Below are 19,939 nucleotides of genomic sequence, written 5' to 3'. Positions count from 1 at the left end.
GGAAATATGTTGGAACCCTTCAAGAGTGAGATGTTGTAGACTCTTGCCATGCAAATGGATACCTTGCATATCAAAAGGAAACAAGAGGAAGCAGAGAGGGCTTTGGCCATTTTTTGTCCTAGGTGCACCAGGAGGCATCCTAGGAATGAATTTCCATTGAACTCTATAGAGGTTTGTTCAGTCTGTGAAGAAGATCATTCTACAGATAAGTGCCCTTCCTTTCCCAGACTTAAAGCTGTATACCAGGGGGGCGAAGGAGCCACTGAACCACTCTATTTCATGAACCAAAGGAGACCACATGGACCTAGACCATACTAGCAGGGGATGTAAGGGACATCTCTGGCATACTACAACCCCAACCAAGTCATTTCCATACCTTCTTGGGCCCTCCTATTCATCCTTCTTGATCCACGCCTCCTCTTTGGTCCTATCCATCTCAATAGTATGCCCAACCAACTGCTCATTCATTTCAATACTATGCTCAGCCACAACCTTAGTGGATTGCATCTCATTAGGGGTGGAGGCCCCAATACAACTCTCCTCTAGCTCTTTTACCTCCACCACCTACTCAACCACAACCATTGCCTCCTGCTCCACCAAGGCAACCTTAAATGCTTTCCTAGCTGAACCCGAACCTGAACAACAGATAGGCTCAGCAAGTATATAGTGGGGAACCATCATCCCCGACTTATGCTATGGAGATTCGGGAGATTAACCTATGATCTAGAAAGGTTCTCCAAGATAGCTAGCATCCCCCTAGGGAGGTTGAGGAAGAGAAAGAGGAAAGTGAACCTAAAGAAATTCCACCCTTTCCTGAGAGACTATCCGGGATAACACATCCTACCCCAGAAGAAACTGAACTTTTGGGAGAATTGAAATAGTTATGTGTGAAGATACCACTTCTCCAACCCATAAAAGATGTGCCTAGGTTGATCAAAGAGAACTTCTTTAAGCATCCAGGCAGGTGCAAGAGAGATGCCCCAACCATCAATGTCATAGGACAATTGTCCGACCTGATGTTGGGGCAAGTAATCTGTTTGAAATATCTGGACCCTAGAAGCCCAGTAGTTGATGTCCACATCAATGGCACCATGATCCCACACACCCTAATTGATATGGGAGCTGCCATTAATGTGATGACAAAGGACACAATGCTCAAACTTAACCTCCAGGCCTCCTTGAGGAAGACCACAATAGTACTGTAGCTAGCAGACTACTCCACCATGACCCGTGAAGGGATTGTGGAATATGTAATGGTCTTCATTGATTCTTGGGAGTACCCTCCTGATTTCTTAGCTTTCCAGTTGAAGGAAAAGCTCACTGGGTATCCTCTCATCTTGGGAAGACCCTGGTTGGCTACTACTGATGCCTACATCAGCTGTCGGGCTGGGAACATGACCATCAAGAATGGGCATATGTCCAAATAGTTAGTCCTATACCCTCCTGGCCAACCCTTGCGAGAGCATGATCTACCTCTATGGTTGAGGAGGAGGATGAGGATGAAGTCTATTCTGCACCACTTTGAGCATTGGAAACTTCCATGGGGGGGAACCGCAAGATGAGGATGATATCATTGAAAATTTAATTTAGAATTCACCCCCCAGTACATTGCCATTGGAAGATATAGTGAAAGAAACCCAAAACAATCCCTTAACTGATCTCTGTGTGGCTGACCCAACCACTCTCTATGTTAAGAATATAGGGTTCGACCCAGATAGAATCTTGAAAATCAATCCATCCCTATCCACTTTCCAAGAGAAGGAGCTATGAAGCTTATTGAGAAAACATTTAGATGCCCTCACCTGGAGTTATAAGGAGATGAAGGGAGTGCACCCTTCAGTATATACTCATCATATATACATTAAGGAAGATTGCAAACCAGTGAGGCAGCCTCAAAGGAGGATGAATCCAACAGTTAAAGACATTGTTAAGGAAGAATTGCAAAAATTACTTGATGCAGGATTCATCTACCCCATCTTTGACAGTGACTAGGTATCTCCTTTGGTGTTAGTGCCAAAGAAAAATGGCAAGTGGAGAATCTATGTTGACTATCAGGAATTGAACAAAGCCACTAAAAAGGACCATTTTCCTTTTCCTTTCATAGATCAAGTGTTAGATGGTCTGGCAGGGAAAAAGTTTTTCTCCTTCCTAGATGGGTTTAGTGGGTACAATAAGATTAAAATCAGGTTTAAAGACCAAGATAAGACCACTTTCACTTGTCCTTAGGGTACATTTTCATATCGAGTCCTTCCTTTTGGTTTGTGGCTCCAGCCACTTTCCAGAGAGTAGTATTGAGTATATTTTTTGAACTAGTTCATGATGTAGTGGAAATATATATGGATGATTTTACTCCTTATGGTTCTAACTTTTAGGAAGCTTTATCTAACCTAGGAAAAGTTTTGGACAAGTGTATAGAAATGAACCTGTCCCTCAGTATAGAAAAATGTGAATTTTTTATGACTGAAGGGACTGTGCTAGGTCATACAATATCTCAACAAGGATTGCAGGTGGACCCCAACAAAATTTCCATCATCCAAAGGGTCCCACCTCCTCAAAAAGTGAGAGATGTCAGAAGTTTCCTAGGCTTAGCTGGATATTATAGAAGATTCATTAAAGATTTCAGTAAGTTAGCATCTCTATTGTTTGGTATTTCAGGAAAAGATGTGGAGTTCATATGGTCTGAAAATTGTCAAGAAGCACTAGATACTTTGAAAAGCAAACTTGTGAGTGCCCCAATTTTGAGAGGCCCGAACTAGGCCCTACCTTTATACATTCACACAAATGCTTCGAACAATGAAATAGGAGCAGCCTTAGGACAAATTGATGAAAAGTTACCTTATGCCATATACTTTATAAGCAAAAATTTGTCAAAGGCAAAGTTAAACTACATGGTAATCGAGAAGGAACTCCTAGCTATAGTGCATTCCTTAAACAAATTCAGACATTATATCACAGCCCACCAAACCTTTGTGCACACTGATCATGCTGCAACTAGATATTTAATGAACAAATCGAATGTCAATGCTCGCATTATTAGATGGTTTCTTTTACTGCAGTAGATTGATTTGACCATTGTTGATAAGCCTGGTAAAGAAAATGTTGTTGTTGACTTTTTGTCTATAGTAAATTTACCTGCAAGTGAAGAAGGAATGTTGGATGATCAAATGCCAAATGAACACCTCTTTTCTATCTCAGTGCTCTCTCCCTGATTTGTTGATATAGAAAACTACTTGGTTTCACCACAGTTTCCACCACACCTGTCCTCAAAGGAGAAGAGCAAGATCGTGAGGAAAAGTGCCCCTTTCTCCTGGATTGGGCCAATCTCTTCAAACATGGCCCAGATTAGATATTAAGAAGATGTGTCAGGGATGTGGAAGTTTTTGACATTCTCTTGACCTTTCATGATGGGCCTTGTGGAGGCCATTTTGCAGCAAAGAGGACTACCTTCAAAATATTTCATGCAAGCTACTATTGGCCCACTCTTCATCAAGATGTGAGGAGATACACTAGCCAATGTGATCGGTGTCAAAGGATGGGGAAACCTACTCCAAAAGATGAGATGCCCATGCAACCTCAAGTGACCTTTGAGCCATTTGAGAAGTGGGGCATGGACTTTGTGGGTCCTATCAACCCTGATTCAAAATAGAAGCAAAACATCATTGTGTGCACTGATTATCTGACAAGGTGGGTAGAAACAAAAGCAATCAAAGTAGCAACAAAGGAAAAATTAACTAAGTTTTTGAGAGAAAACATATTTTATAAGTTCGGGCATCCAAGAGAACTGGTCACAGATCAAGGCAGTCATTTCACTTCCAATTTGATTGAAGACCTACTCACACATCATAAAATCAAGCACATGACTTCCACCCCTTACCATCCACAAGCCAATGGGTAGGTGGAAGTCACTAATAGAGCTTTGGAAGGAATTCTGACCAAGGTAGTGAGCAGTAGCAAAAAAAATTGGGCAGATAGATTAGTTGAGGCCACCTGGGCCTACAACACAGCATGGAAGACCACCACAAGGTTCACTCCCTATGAACTAGTCTATGGGAAGAAGGCTTTGTCGTCAATAGAATTTGAATTCAATACACTAAGGATGGCAGCTCAGCTGGACCTATACCTCAGCGATGCACAGAAAGAAAGACTAATCTAGCTCAATGGATTGGATGAACAAAGATTAGAGGCCCTTCTCCACACAGAGGTATTTCAACTTTAGAGGAAGATATGGCATGACAAAAATTATCAAGGAGAAGCAATTCCAAGAGGGAGATTGGGCACTACCCTATGACTCAAGGTATAAAGACTTCAGAGGCAAGCTAAGGACAAGATGGCTGGGACCCTACACTGTGGAAAAATGCAATGACAATGGTTTAGTTCTTATCAGAACCATTGATGAGGAAGCCATCCCCATGCTTGTCAATGGACATAGGTTGAAAATTTACAAGAAGCCCCTCTCCAAGCGAGAGTTCATTGAAGATCTGAGTAAGACAATGATGGTAGTGGAGCATGTCTTAACCTCCATTTCACCCACTCCCTGAAGAAATAGAGAAAAAAGAAAAAATAATAAGGAATCAAGTGAAAACCTCCATGAGGCACTTGAGTCCCATCATTGGGTTGAAAACCTCTTCTGAGGCGGCCCAGCGATGCAAAGAAAAAGTAAAAAAGAAAATAAAAAAGAGAATAAGATCCCTGGTGAAAACCTCCCTTGGAGGCACCTACGGTAGGAAATCAGGGTGAAAACCTCCTTGAGGCACCCTAGTTGTCTTTCAAAAAAAAAAAAAAAAACAGAGAAAAGAAGAAAAAGAAAATTGAATTTTAATGTGCATTACAGGTTGCAGGAGGACCACAGGGAGCAAGAAAATATGCCACAAGGTCTACTTCATCTCCTCATCACTCTTCTCCATCATTTCTGACATTTCTTTCACCCCTCTGTGTTTTTTCTCGGAAACTTTGCGTTCTACAAGAGGCCCTGTGTTTTCTACAGGAGGCTCCTGTAGAAATCATAGAGAGCCAAAAATGGTTCCAAAAACTAGTTTGAGGGGCTGGGGAGTTTCATGAAGACCATTTAGACCCTCCTACAGCTATCCACCCTCCTTGCCATCCATCCCACACCTGCATCACCTCGTCATCATCATTTTCTTCTTCCTATCGAAAAAACAAAGAAACCAGTTTTTAGAAAATAAACAAAAAATAAACGGAGAAGCACCTCAAATCTCACCTGCAACTTACCAAGTACCTCTCCATCTCCATTAGCTTCTTTGGCATCATCCTCACAACTCCCAGCACAAAAATCAGATAAAATTTTAAAGGGAGAGGTAGCTACAAGAGCTCCCGTAGGAATTCCTGTAGCAGCTGATCCCATTAAAATCAAGCCACAACAGCAAAAGAAGTGCAGCCATGGGATTGAAGGAAACATCTGAAGATGGGTCTAGCTAGATGATACCTGCACAAAACAAATATCCACATATTAGAAAGCAGAGAGCATGCAGCAAAGGAAATAAAGGCATGTAGTAAAGGAAATACAAGCATGCAATAACAAAAGGAACCAAAATACCTCACAGCACATCCATTCAACTCACAAGTAAGTGATTAACCCTCTCCTTTGTTGCATTTTTGTAATTAAAAAATATGCATAAGTGAATGAGATGGTTAGGGATGAACGAGAAAAGGTGGCCTCATCCAGTCGACTTCACTCATTCGGAGGTGTCACCACACGTGCATGTAGTCAAACTCAGAGAAAGATCCCAAGGATAGGTAGTGGAGGGTATGCAAACTCTAATGCAATGATGGGAGGTGATTGCAGGAAGAAACCATGGTGACAAGGCAAGTGGGGAACAACAGTCCAAATAAAGCAATGTACATTTTTGCCAGCTCACTCCATCACCGGAAATATCTAAAAGAAGCAATAAGTACTACTCCTCGAACCTCCTTCACCACCTTTTCCTTAATTCTATCCTCATCTAGTTAGCTCCAACAAGCTCTTTCTCACCACCATATCCTTGAAACCATCATTCTCCATCACTTTCATCCATCCTCCTATTATCGACGTTCTACAGGAGCACCTACAGGCAGTTTTATAGGAGGGGCAGTAAGCAGTTTTTAAGGAGAAAACATAGGCTTTCTTCTCGATTTTTGGCTTGAGAGGGTAGGTTCCTTGCATACCCACCTTTATTATCAATATGTGCAAGGAATGATATAATTTTAAGGAGGAATTGAGTCCATAAAAGAAAAGGAATTTCATAAAATTTTCTGCCTGTTTTCTTAAAAAAACGTAGTTTTCCTCTGTTTTCTTATTTTCTTCAAAACTCTTGTCTCCATCTCTACATTGGGTTTTCAAAACGGGCATAAGCACAATGGTAGGAGGATTCATGAGGAAGGAGCACAGCAATTCAACTAGGCTCCATAAGCATCCCCAAGTAGTGTTCATATTCACCTATGCAAATTGGATGCCATTTTTTGAGAAATTCCAAGGATTTGATGAAGAAGTTGCTTAGGAATTTTCCCTTTCTTTAGTCCCTCACTCAAGGACCCATGCCACTATTACTTTTAGAGGTCTCTCCATGGAAATCACCCCAAAATTTATTAGTAGGGGTACCACCCTTCCTCTTGGATTACCTTGGAGCAAAGATGAAAATCCAATTCCACTGCCAAGAAAAAACTTCTTCCAAAACAATGAACATCATGTAGAAGACAAAAATTGCATTAGAAGGACAAGCATACCCTACCCTTGGGATGAGGTTAGTTACCAAATCATCAAATATATTTCCTGTGAAGGGAGGTATAGCATAGTTTATGGCTATCATTTTAGACTTCTCTATGAGCTGAGATATGGCATGGACACTCCAACACCGTAGAAGCTCAACATCCCCTATTTTCTCTTACACTCCCTCATAGACTCCACCATTAAGTTGAAGGTAGGAGGTCCATATCAGTTGGTTCACCATGGGTTAATTAAAATGTTAGTGGAAGAAGCCCTCCATACCTTCACAATCCCCATAGCATGGGAAATTTTCCGAAACATCACCGTAGAAGATGACAAAAAGGCCCTCACATATGATCTCAATCGAGGGGGATAAGGGGAAGAAATTGAGGAACAAGAAGGGAAGAAGGAAGAAACTAAAACAGAGGAGGAAGGAACCAAAACAAAATAGGAGGAAACAAAACCAACAAAGATAGAGAAAAAGATTGAAGGAGGAGAAAAAGGGGTAGAAAAGACAAAGGTGTCTTCTAAGACCCTAGAAAGAGAGGTAGCAGCTGCTCTCATTGCCCTCAGCACCCCAATTAAACCAAAACAAAAGAGGAAGAGGCATACATTAATGTATTTCGAGGATAGGAAGAGCACAAGGATCTAACAAAGGGAAACCCCAACCTTCTTCTAAAGTGCCCATTATTATTGAAGATTCACCCTCTACCTAAGGGAAGGAATCCCATTCCAAGGCACCTATCGCTTGTGAAAGGGGGACTCCTAGATCTCCCACGTCGAAGGAAAAAGTACAACTACACGACTCAAATACAGTTCTATAGGAGACACTGACTATTCTACAGGAGACCCTGTCAAGACTACGGGAGACCGTAAAACTTGAAAGAACGATAGAAGGATAGCCATAGGGGAAGGAGGAAGCAACAGAGGCACAAGAACCTGACCCCCAGCCTAGCCTTGGCTCTTACTACAATCTTCTTGAGGGGGGAAGAATCATTCCACAGAAATTTTGCAATCTTGTTTGTCTTGAGTTGGAGAAAGAGAGAATAAGGAGCCATAGGTGGATGCAAATCACCAAATACAAGGGATTTGATGATATTGGCCATATGGAGAATCAACTCAGAGAAATGGGCAGGGAATTAAGTGTTGTCAGACATAGAGAAGCAATCACAAGAACTCACCTTGAAATAGAAAATGAGCTGCTAAGAAGACAGCTGCAAGAAAAAGAGACACAATTGGCATGCATGGGCAGCTGGTCCATGGAGGCACTACAATGCACAACACCAGCAAAAGCATATGGATTATACCTCAAGGACCAATGGTTGTTGTTTCAGATAAAGACTTTGGCACGGAGAGGCATAATGCCTTTCCAAGATTACAGACAATTTATGGACCTATGTGACCAATGTTCATCAGAAGACAAGGCAAAAATAGTAGAATTCTATTTGCATAACATGGCCCTCATAGACATGAATGTGTGGGACCTCAATGCTAGGTTAGGGGACCTGCAACTAATGGCCATGGCATCATGGATGAATCATGAGGAATTAAGGGTAGTAGAAATAAGGAAGTTGATGATAAAGGAGTAGAATGAGCCCTTAATGATCAATGATGAGCCATCATATCCCATGGCTCTCATCAGCACAGACCAACTACTTGCAAATAATCCCTAAATGGCCCCTAAGTATATCAATGATCACACTCAAGCCATTGAAAATTTTGAGGATATGGAAAAATTACTTGAGAATGAATGTATTCATGCTTGTATGAATAGATGGAACACCCTACCACACAGTTTGAAGATCAGGGAGTATCAGTCCCCAACCAAGATGAAAGAAGCATTAAGGAGAGTGCCACTATACAAGTGTTCTATGCATAATTTGAAGGTCAATTGGATTGGCCTCAAATTGAGTCCCCCACTGCTACTAGGCATGCTAGAAGGTAGAAAAGAGGAAGAAGAGCAACAACAGTGGGAAGAGTTGAACAGAAAGGCAAGATTCCATGACAAAAAAGAGGAGCTCATTTCAGAAGCATGGGAAGTTAGGGAGGCCACCAAGGCCATCAAAGATGAGGAGATGGACTAAGTTGTTCAGAGGATGAGCAACACCTTCAGTAGGGGGGTGATGATTGGCCCCATAAATGGGTAATTATATGGTCTCATTTTGCCTCCTAACATAGTTTAATCAACTAGTCTTTTAACTTATTGCATGTTTTTTTATTATATTTATGCTTATGGAGTGAGTTGGGTTGGTTATGATGCCATGGAGTCTAATATGTGGTTAATGCACATTTTTGTTGAATTTTGAAGACAAAGTCAAAGATTTAATGGACAATTGGCAGTAATAATTCGAAGTGGAAAAAGGAGAGGATTTATAGGAGGGTATCACCCTCATTTATGACTCCCCAATTCGAATTCTCCTTCATATAGCTCGGAGCATAAACAGCCAAATCAATGCACTAGGAGGCAGTTGAGCAAGTGCAAGATAACTTATGTTTATCTCGAGTTCTGGGAGCCAAGCCTCCCTGATTTTAAGGAAGCTGTTGGGAGCTTCAATTGTATAAGTAGAAAGGCCTAAGGCCTCATTACGGAGTTGGTCGAATTTTTGTTGAACTTTTGTTGCAGCTTTGCTCTGCTCAACTTCGAGCTTACTTTTGTTGACAATTTCATGTAATCCTATTATTATTTTGATAATAAAGATGAGATGCTTTTTAAGATAGCACTGAGTTACTTCAGAGGGCTAAAGCTCTTGGATTAGGACCCAATCCAAGCAGCCAATCTCCTCTTGTTTTTATTTATATGCTTTGTTTTAGTTTATGGCTTAGTTGTTGTTAGATAAATCTCTTTCTTGGTTAAGAATAGGTTGCTTTTGGTGATTTAGAAGGTTGTTTCCATTTGAGTTTTCCGTAGCATGTTGAACAGTGATAGAAAGAAGATATAAAAGGAAATCAACAGAGCCTTGGTCTCCTTTCCTCCCTTTGGGACCATGAACTGAGGCCAAGACCCTCTTGCTGCCACAAAAACACATATTTTCCTTCTCCATAGGATTTGTAGTGTTGCAGTTTGTTAGAAGGTTCATGCTTTGCTTTAGATCTCTTCCACCATGCTCATTTATGTCTTTGCAACAAGTTTCCTTCCATGCTTTCTCTCATTATAGCATTTTTTAGCGTCTCTTTCCATAGCTCATAATCTATATTAGCTTGATGCAAAATTATGTTTTTGATGTACTTAGTCTCCTTACTTGCTAGATCTCATTGTTTGATTTTCAGTTCTTTTGTAGTAGATCTCTTCTAACAACAAGTCAACCTATTAGCCATCAAATTCTCTCCTTGATCTATGCCCTACAGGTCACAAAAAGTTCACGCCAAATCTGCGTTACTTTTCTGCATCTTTCCATAGGATTTCTTCCTCTCTCCTGACCATGTTTTCCTCTCCTAGAAATCCTTGGTGAACCCTAGGCACCCTAACACATCATCCCAACCTCCACCTACCCTTTCCGTCCACTCTCACACCTTCAAAACCTCCAAAATGGCTCTTGGCATCTTCCTGTGGACCTCCTGTAGATCCCCTACAACCTCCTATAGATTTTCCTGTAGGCTTCCTTTTGAAGTCCAATTGTAGGAAAAGCCTCTAGAAGGCCACCTGAGACCACCTAGGACACATCCACACCTTCCATCATCCTTTCAAGTCCCGAAACGGCCCTTCATCACCACCTAATAGCTACCACATTCACACATAATAAAATACATGCATGTCATTTTCACATAAAAATATATAAAAATCCAAAAAGATGTTTTTTTGCTCATTTACTTCTAGAAATAGCTTGAGTAGATGTTGTTTACTTCCTTGAGTAGGTAATGGGATTGATTTCATGGTTTTCATAGTGCTTTCTACAAAACTAAGATTAGTTGGTTACGTAGGGTTTGCTAGGTTTCCTTTACATTTCAGTCCTTTTCCTTTCTACAAGTAGAGTAGCCTTTTTAGAGTAAGCTTTCCTTTCTTTCATCACATATAGAGCTTCTTCTCGAATCCATAGAAGTTGGCTCGAGCTCCTAGTGATATTGCACCAGCTGACCAAGTGAAAACCTGTAGCCAGAACTAGTACTTGTGCATACAACACCATTGCTTCTAAGTTTGTTATGAACTACGGGGTTGATAAGAGTAAAGTAGGCAGCCAAGCAGTTGCAGAATTATTACTGCAATACGGGTGCTCACCAGAACACAACACTGTACAATCTGGAGGATCAACAAAACGAGAGAATGGAGGTTGAAATAACAAGCCCATGTGACAACCAACAAGTTTTCAAGTCAAATATGCATAGATATCTAGAGAAGGTGGGGTCGGTAGATGTTACAGTTCACTAGAAGGGTTCACAACTTCTCTCACCTCGCACCACAGAGCTAAAGTTGTTTGATGAGAAATAGACGGAGTGTCACTTGTGACATCAACCTTGTCCATATTGGGTTTGGTAGTTCTAACACCAAGGTATGCTCGGAGGGGTTTGAGTGATTCTAACATGTGAGGATTTTCAGATATGTGAAGAAGGTGCTGAAATATTTCATGGATAAATTTCCAATCAATTTCATCTTCTGTGATTTGAAAAGTGAGATTTCAGAAGTGCTTCCAAAATTGCAAAAGGGATTCATCAGGTGCTTTCCATAATTGCATAATTTTTTTATTGAGTGCTCTATGATCATAAATACAGAAAGCATGGGCCAACTCTCTGATCATCATATCATAAGAGTGAATGGAGGCTATGGGAAATGTGACACATCATTGTAGTGTGTGCCCTCACAATGTGAATGTGAATAATGAGCAAGTAGTGTGATCCTCATGAATTTCATTCCTTTCATAGAAACCCATAAAGGAAACTCTGTGACTAAGAAAAGTTGCTTCACGTTCACGATCATATGTGTTACATGACAAGTCATCAAGGAGATCCTCTGAAACTTCAAAATCAGTCCATGAGACAGACATATCAGAGGATTAACTGTAATGTAAGTCATGAAGAATATGCAAAGATTCAAAATAGACTTTGAGGAATCAGCGTGACATCTCGCCCTCCTTCTAACGTCAGAAATGTTGACAGTGTTGGACTTACCAACATGTTGGGGGATGTCCCTAGTAAGAAGTCCCAACTAAACCTCAGACCATTTGGAATAGGCATCCAAACAGTGGGTGGTAAAGAAATGCGTTGACTGTGATAACACACTGTTAGGCCTCCAAATTGTCATAGTTCCATTAACTGAACTATCCATTTTACATCATTCCATTAATCCATTGTTAGCATCTTTAACCATATTCCTCCATAAAATGCACCAAATTCCCACATACATGTTTAAGTTCTTTATTATTATTATTTCCATTATTTTTAATGAATTAAGAAGAATTTTTGAATGTTTTACTAATGACAATTTAGCAAGTTCAAGTTGGTGCAATTTTGTCAAGATTTTGTAGCTATCTCCATTCTTGAGATAGTAGAACCACTCTAGAATGGAATTTGACACTTGGACTTGGTTTCTAGAAGCTCCAATATGGATTTGTATTGGTCAAATTTCACCCAACTCACACGTGGACCTCCAACAAAAGATCAAGGGAAAAACGTAGTAGTTTTGAATAGTCGACTTAAAACATGTTTTCTGATCCAATAAAAGTGAATCTCGAAAAATAAAATCAGGCTTTTTGCTCATAATGAGCCCAATTAAGTTCTCTATTAGTAGTTTTCCCGAATTTGTCACTATTTGTGATATATTTCAGGGTCTTTGGAGCCCTATTTTTCCGGTTGTGTGAGCAAATAGTGCACCTATGTGTCAATAAATGCCCAGTCAAGAAAATAGTGGTTGAAATGGACAATACTTCATAAAATTCATGGAAACTAGGTGTCAATTCAGTTCTTATCTTTAGCCATATGAATCTCCATGAATTTAAATTGTAACCCCTATATAAACACTCCATTGAAACAAATAGGGGAGGTTAATTTTTTGAAGCATATAGTGAATTGCTAAAGCTCTATTTTTAATTATAAAGGAAGACCTTTCAATTCAAATGTGTGGCTAAGTGTTGATCTTGATTCACAACTATATGCTTGTGGAGGGACAATGCAAGTAATAAGGTTTTGTTTTCAATTTATCAATTATGTTCTTCGTTAGATTTTTGAATAACTCAATTCATTTCATTGTTATTGATAAGTAGATGCTTCTGTTAGAACATTTTTTCCTTTCATCGACCTTAGATTACATAGTAGAACTTGATTGATGATTCATTACCCATTTCAAAAGAATATAGGATTGAATTTAGTAGTAGTGATAATTGATAGAATTTTGTACTTAAATTAGGATTCAATTTTGTAAAACAAACTTTTATTTACATTTTACATCAATGGCTGACATATAAATTTAAGAGAGTGTGATTATTTTTAGGCAAGAATTGAATTTATTCATGAAAGAGTACGTTGTGTAGATTCAAGTTTCCTTATAAAACAAAATGATAGACACGTAATAGAGTTTCAAGAGTTTCAAGAATTAAGTTTATTTTTGAGTGTGAGGTTGATTTTCGAGAGAAATAGTTTAATTGTCTTCTTTTTGAGTTTTATTTAGATATAATTTTCATAAGAGTGTGTTCATATTTCATACAATTAATCTCAATAATGAATTATATCATATATATTTCAATTTGAATAATTAAAGGTTTCTAGCACATATAGTGCACTTACACTTCGTCAGTCTACTGATCATGGTCGATAACTTTGTAACAATTTAAGACAATTAAATTGAAAAAAAATTGGCGTCATCACCAGTGAAGTGTATATAGGAGTCCTTATCTTTTCAGTAAAAGAAAACTTCAATCACCTACCACCCCCACTATATCAAGTGGTGCAGTAAAAGCCACAAATCCACATCATGAATTCTTATTTTTGCAAGTACAAGAAGAGGTAAAAAAAAATGGTTGAAGAAATGGATGGAGATGATCACAATGAGGAAGATCCTTCCAAATTTCACATTCAAGAAACTGATATGAATGTTCATATGAAAACGATCCCTCCATCCGTACTTCCTAACTTCAAAGATATGAGATTAGAAGACCCAAAAACCTTTCTTTTTGAATTTGAAATAATTTGTAGATCTTATGGTTACTCATTACACATTCAAAAATTGAATCTGTTTCTGACAACATTCAAGGATAGAGCTATTAAGTTGTTCATGACTTTACAAACAAAATCTATAATGACATGGGATGATATGAAAAGAGTATTTTTGGAAAAATGTAAAAATTATTGCATACACGATGACCTTAGAAATTAAACTTTTATGATGAACCGACAAGAGGATGAAATCCTAGAATATTTAGTGGAGAGATTTACTGATAATACCAAAAGATCAAAATTTCATAATTTAGGATCAGACACATTAAAAAGTATCCTACTAAATACTATAAGGAATGAATGGATTGATTTTCTTAGCGTGGCACGAGAGGGAGATGTCTCTCAATTTCCATTTCACGATATTTGGGAATTGTGCAAGAACATATCAAGAGGAAAAGAAAAGTATTGAGGATCCCCTCAAGATCTAGTTATGGAAAGATTAAGTAAGTCGATATCAGGTTTGGTAAGTCAAACTAAATTTAACAATTTTCTAGACATTCTTGGAAATTTAACTGAAAAAATTGACATGCTAAGAATGCAAAACAAGCAATGGATTGAGAATGGTGCTTCATTTATATTTTTCCCTAAATGTAGAGAGAAACATGCTTTGCATGAATTTCCTCTTGACAGCATTAAAATTTGTAAAAGTTGTGTAGGATTGCATACTACTAAACATTTCCCATCATTACTATGATTGAAGGCAATTTACCAGAAGAATAATGGAGTGAATCAAGAAAAAGAGAAACTTTTTTATGTAGCTACAAGAGAGCTATGGTAGCCTCATCATCTCAATATGATGTAATCTCCTTATGGAAAAATTCAAGGTTATTCACAAGAGTCTCAAGGTAATTGGAATACACCATTGCCTGAGCAACCTTGGCCATCGCAACCTCAACACCAATCTAGGCAACAAAGTTGGAAAGGGCCCTACAGAGGAAATCCATAATATCCTCAATATTTTTTTCACTATCCTCAATATCAACATCAATTTTATCCATACCATTCACCTCCACCACAACTTCAATATCACCCTCAGTTGACCACAATTCAACCTTTCCCATTACCACCCACAAAAGCACCCCAAAAATCCATTCCCACTCCACTAGTTGCACACACATTTCATATCACCAACAATAAAATACCTCAATCCACTTATAATGTTGAGGTATTGCAAAATTATTCACCAACTTCCATTGAATAACAACAACCAAAATAAGAAGATTCAAATAAGGTATAAGAAACATGGATTCCTGACAATAAAGAGCAGTTGTTGGAAGTTGAGATTGAAAAGTTTCATGATGCATATCACCAGATTCTATGAATGGGAAATACATCTCTAAATACTTGCATAGCATGGGATCAGGAAGCCAAGGAAGACAAGATTACAATGAATATCTTTTCAAGATAGTCATTGGATCCCAATATTCCATTCTTTAGTATATTTTGACATCATCTCAATCAAGACAGTTGGTTTCTCATATATTGGTACATATCAAATAGTATATTTCAAACTTTCATATGAGTTTATCTATCATCTTGTTACACACATCGTTCCATTGGAAGTATTCATATACTAGAACGAGATTTATTTTTCAAGTAGAGTAAGATATATAAAAAATAAAAAGATAAAAATGTATGTTGTATTGTGAAAACCAACTTGCTATGGCAATTGAACATGAGCTTTGCTTGAAAACCAAGCAATGAGTGAGCAAAGCTCACAATAAGTTCTGCAATTTCATGATGGTTTCAATATTTCATTATGGTTCCTCATATCTTTTTTGGTTCTGTGCTTGAGTTGGCTGATGTGGGATTCCTTAAGGACTACTTTCCAACAGATCTTGTCCCATCAACCTCAACACATTATTTGGGATCCAGATCAGAGATTATTTGGAGTGCGTCGAAACTTGGATACAAAAATGGAAAGCCTCCTCATTGACAACAATGGGAATACAACAATGTCTTTTGATTTTTAGATCTTGCAGGTGACTCAACTTCAACACATTCATTCATCCCTATCAAGATGCACTCAAGTACCTTGACACTCATTTACATTATCAGTGCTTTGTCTCGCATTGGTTAACGATTTTCATTAATGATCGGTAATACAATGATTTATTTCCATGCCTGACTTCAGAAAATTCATTCGTATGGTAAGAATTGTACTGTGATTTTTTATTGTGGATGAAGACTAATGGTTTTATGGAATCAACAACAACTTGGAATAGTATATTCTTTTTTTTTGTAGCAGAATGTTCATCTTGTTTTTCAGTAGCACCATGATGGCACCATTACAACACTTTTTCATTCATTTCATTTTCAAGAAAAACAATAAAATTGGGGCTATTTCAGTCAATATGCATTATGTTTCATGGTTTCTACTTCATCATGTAGTACATAATCCAAATCAGTAGTTCAAACTCAGAGAAAACCAATCTATGCAAAAATTGACATTTTTTGCAACAACTATGGAAAGTTGCAGTTTCTGCAGCTATTGCTGTAACAACCTATTTTTGTTGTAGCGGCTTTTTCCAGATGTTGTTTTGGCACAAATATTTAAGGATATTGGAGAATAACTAAGGAATTATGAGCTTTTGGGTTTCTCAGAATATGGTAAATTGAGTAAGATGTGGGCATAATTCCAAAAAAGTGCAATTTTCCAGGAATTTTCAGCAGGTTTTTAAGGCATATTTTCATTTTTCACCATTATGGACAGAATAGGCCAAACTTCAGTATTTTTGCACAAAAAAATATTTTCTTCATCAAAATGGAATTTTGAGAGCATGTGGCAGTCGAAAAGGTAAAATTACACCATTCCCCTTTTGAAGCACTCAATTTGGCCTTAAAATGAGTTAATGGCAACATAAGGTAGTGTGAAGGGTGAAATAGGGAAACATCATGGAGTAGAGTCCTTGATCCAAGAGGTAAACTTGAGGTAAATATATCTTTAAACTTTTTAATTTATTAAAAATTCTAAAAATTTTGATGAGAAAGCTATTGTAAACATGTAGCCCCAATATCTTCCATTATGATTTTTGATACACTATAAAAGCCAATCCCACATGCTATGATGCATTCCTCATTAGAAGTGCCTTCCTCTCCATGAGATCCTTTTATGGTCAAATTGTTAAAACTCTCACCATTCCCTAGTATAAACTTTGTCTTTTTGCTACTGTGCAAATTGAATGAATCCATGTGACAAACAATCCAACTCATAAAGCACCAAGCGGATGTGAAACCTTCAACACCTTTGAAATAAAATATTGTTGATGACATCAAAGAAGTAAAGTGGTGGAAAGGCTATAAAGGGAGGGTTGTAGTAATTCTTTACTCACATGTCCCTGCAACTATTTATGCTCAGATATGAAGGGGTACAATTATTCTTTGATACCATAAATGGTAAGAACCTCACTACACTTATGATTCCAATAAGAAATTTATTTGGGTCAACTTGATTGCATTAATTGGATAAGATAATGCACATGAACATCATTACACATATGTTGAGACTATTGAGATAAGCTTCATTGCTACAAAGGACCGTTTTCACCAGTGAATCATTTCTTTTGTGGAAGACATAAATATGTTTTACACAAGTTGATGACTAAATTTTAGTTTAAACCAATATGCATAGATGCAACAGAAAACAAGTATTACAGGCTTCAATTTATCATCATTTCCAACTATGCTTATAGTCCTATTTGCTACTAGGATGCTCCATGAGTATACATTTGTTTTTCTGAGTAGATTCATCTATTCTATGCAGCAAAATTTCATTTTCTCAAAAAAGAATCCTATTCCATGAGAAATTTTGATGAGCATATGACATGAGCATCAGGGTGTAAAAGTTGTTGTTGTTGATAAGTTTTACCACAAGGAGAATTCCCAAACAATTTAGAGTTCATAAAGGAATAGTTGGGCAGGTAGAACATAAAGGCGTCATGTTGTTATTTTAAGATTCAAGTATAAATAAGTTAAAAAGGAGATATGGAATCAATGGCAATAAATAAATCATTCCAGCAATGGTTTTAAGAAGGATTTACAGGACTTGTGTTGAGATTAGCAATGGTTCCAAGATAATGATTTGTGGAGAAAACTTCTTTCTTAGATAAATTCCATATGTTTTGAAGTATCCAAAAGGGAAGGAATTTGATTTAAGGCACAAAAGAACAAAACATGAGTCAATCTTAACAGATGATGCCAGACCATTAATTTTGGAAAACTTACAAAATTTTCAAAATGATTTTTTTATTTACATGAGGACATGAAAAATCATAAGTGTGGGGGAATTTTGGGCCTCCAAATTGTCATAATTCAATTAACCAAACTATCCATCATACAACCTTCCATTCATCCATTGTTAGCATTTTTAACCATATTCTTCCATAAAATGCACAAAATTCCTACATACATGTTTACGCAGTTTATTATTATTATTTCCATTATTTTAAATGATTTAAGAAGAATTTTGCATGGTTTTACTAATGGCAGTTTAGCAAGTTCAGGTTGGTGTAGTTTTGTCAAGTTTTTGTAGCTATCTCTATGGTTGAGGTAGTAGCACCACTCTAGAAGGAAATCTGACACTTGGACTTGGTTTCTAGAAGATCCAATATGGATTTATATTGGTTAAATTCCACCCAGCTCACATATGTGGACCTCCAGCAAAAGATCAATGGAAAAACGCAGTTGTTTTTAGCAGTCAATCTCAAATGCATTTTTGGAGCAAATGAAAGTGAATATCATAGAAAACAAATATTGGTTTTGTTCAGAGTAGGCCCAACTAAGTTCTTTGTGAGCAGTTTTCTGGAATTCGTTACCATTTATGATATATTTCGAGTTATTAGCAAACAATGCACCCATGTGTCAATAAACACCCAGTCAAGCAAAAAGAGGTTGGAATTGATTGTGCTTCATCAAATTCATGCCAACTAAGTGTCCATTCGATTATGATATTTAGCCATGTGAATCTCCATGAAGTTACATTGTAACCCCTATATAAACACTGCATTGAAAGAGAGAGGGGAGGTTAATTTTCTGAAGCGTACAGTGAATTGCTAAAACTATGATTTGATTATAAAGGAAGGCCTTTCAACTCAAATGTGTGGCTAAGTGTTGATCTTGATTCATAACCATCTCCTTTTGAAGGGTCCTTGCAAGTAGTAAGGTTTTGTTTTCAATTTATCAGTTGTGTTCTTCATTAGATTTTCGTATAACTCAATTCATTTCGTTGCTATTGATAAGTAGATGCTTCTGTTAGAACATTTTTTCCTTTCTCTGATCTCAGATCACATAGAAGAATTTGATTGATGATTCATTACTCATTTCAAAAGCATATAGTAATTTATCAGTAGTGATTATTGATAGAATTATGTATTTAAATTAGGATTCAGTTTTGTAAAACGGAGTTTTACTTATAGTTTCCATTCATAGCTAATTTATAAATTTAAGAGAGTGTGATTCTTTTCAAGAAAGACTTTAATTTATTCATACAAGAATGTTTTATGTAGAATCCATTTTCCTTATAAAACAGAATGATAGACATGCAATAGAGTTTGAAGAATTATGTTTATTTTTGTGTGAGGTTGATTTTCTAGACAAATAATTTAATTGTTTTCTTTCTGAGTTTTATTTAGATATCATTTTCATAAGAGTGTATTTTTGTTTCATAGAATTAATATTAATAATGAATTTAATCATATAAATTTCAATTTGAATAATTAAAGGCTTCTAGCACATATAGTGCACTTATGCTTCACCAGTCTACTGATCCTAGTCAGTAATTCATGTAACAATTTAAAATAATTAAATTGACAGACATGGAGAGAGGTAAATGTGATATCATTGTCGTAAGAAAGTGTGTGACCTTGCAGCGAGTCAAGTGAGATGCATGGGGGTTCTAACACATGGAGGGGAAAAGGAAATGTGTCCCTTAGAATCCTATAATAGTATACAGCCTGAAAGGAACACACGAGTTGAATGACATCACAAGTTGGAAAGGATAATAGTCCACAATCCAAAGTGACGGGTTAAACCAACAATATTATTACAACAAGATTCACACAATTGCATATAGTTCATACACAAATGCATAAGTTAAATAAC

The sequence above is a fragment of the Pinus tabuliformis genome, chromosome 2_2, assembly GCF_031772625.1.
Source record: "Pinus tabuliformis cultivar Carrire ecotype Pingquan chromosome 2_2, CPIR1, whole genome shotgun sequence".
Taxonomy (NCBI): Eukaryota; Viridiplantae; Streptophyta; class Pinopsida; order Pinales; family Pinaceae; genus Pinus; species Pinus tabuliformis.
Note: the sequence above shows the minus strand (reverse complement) of the source record.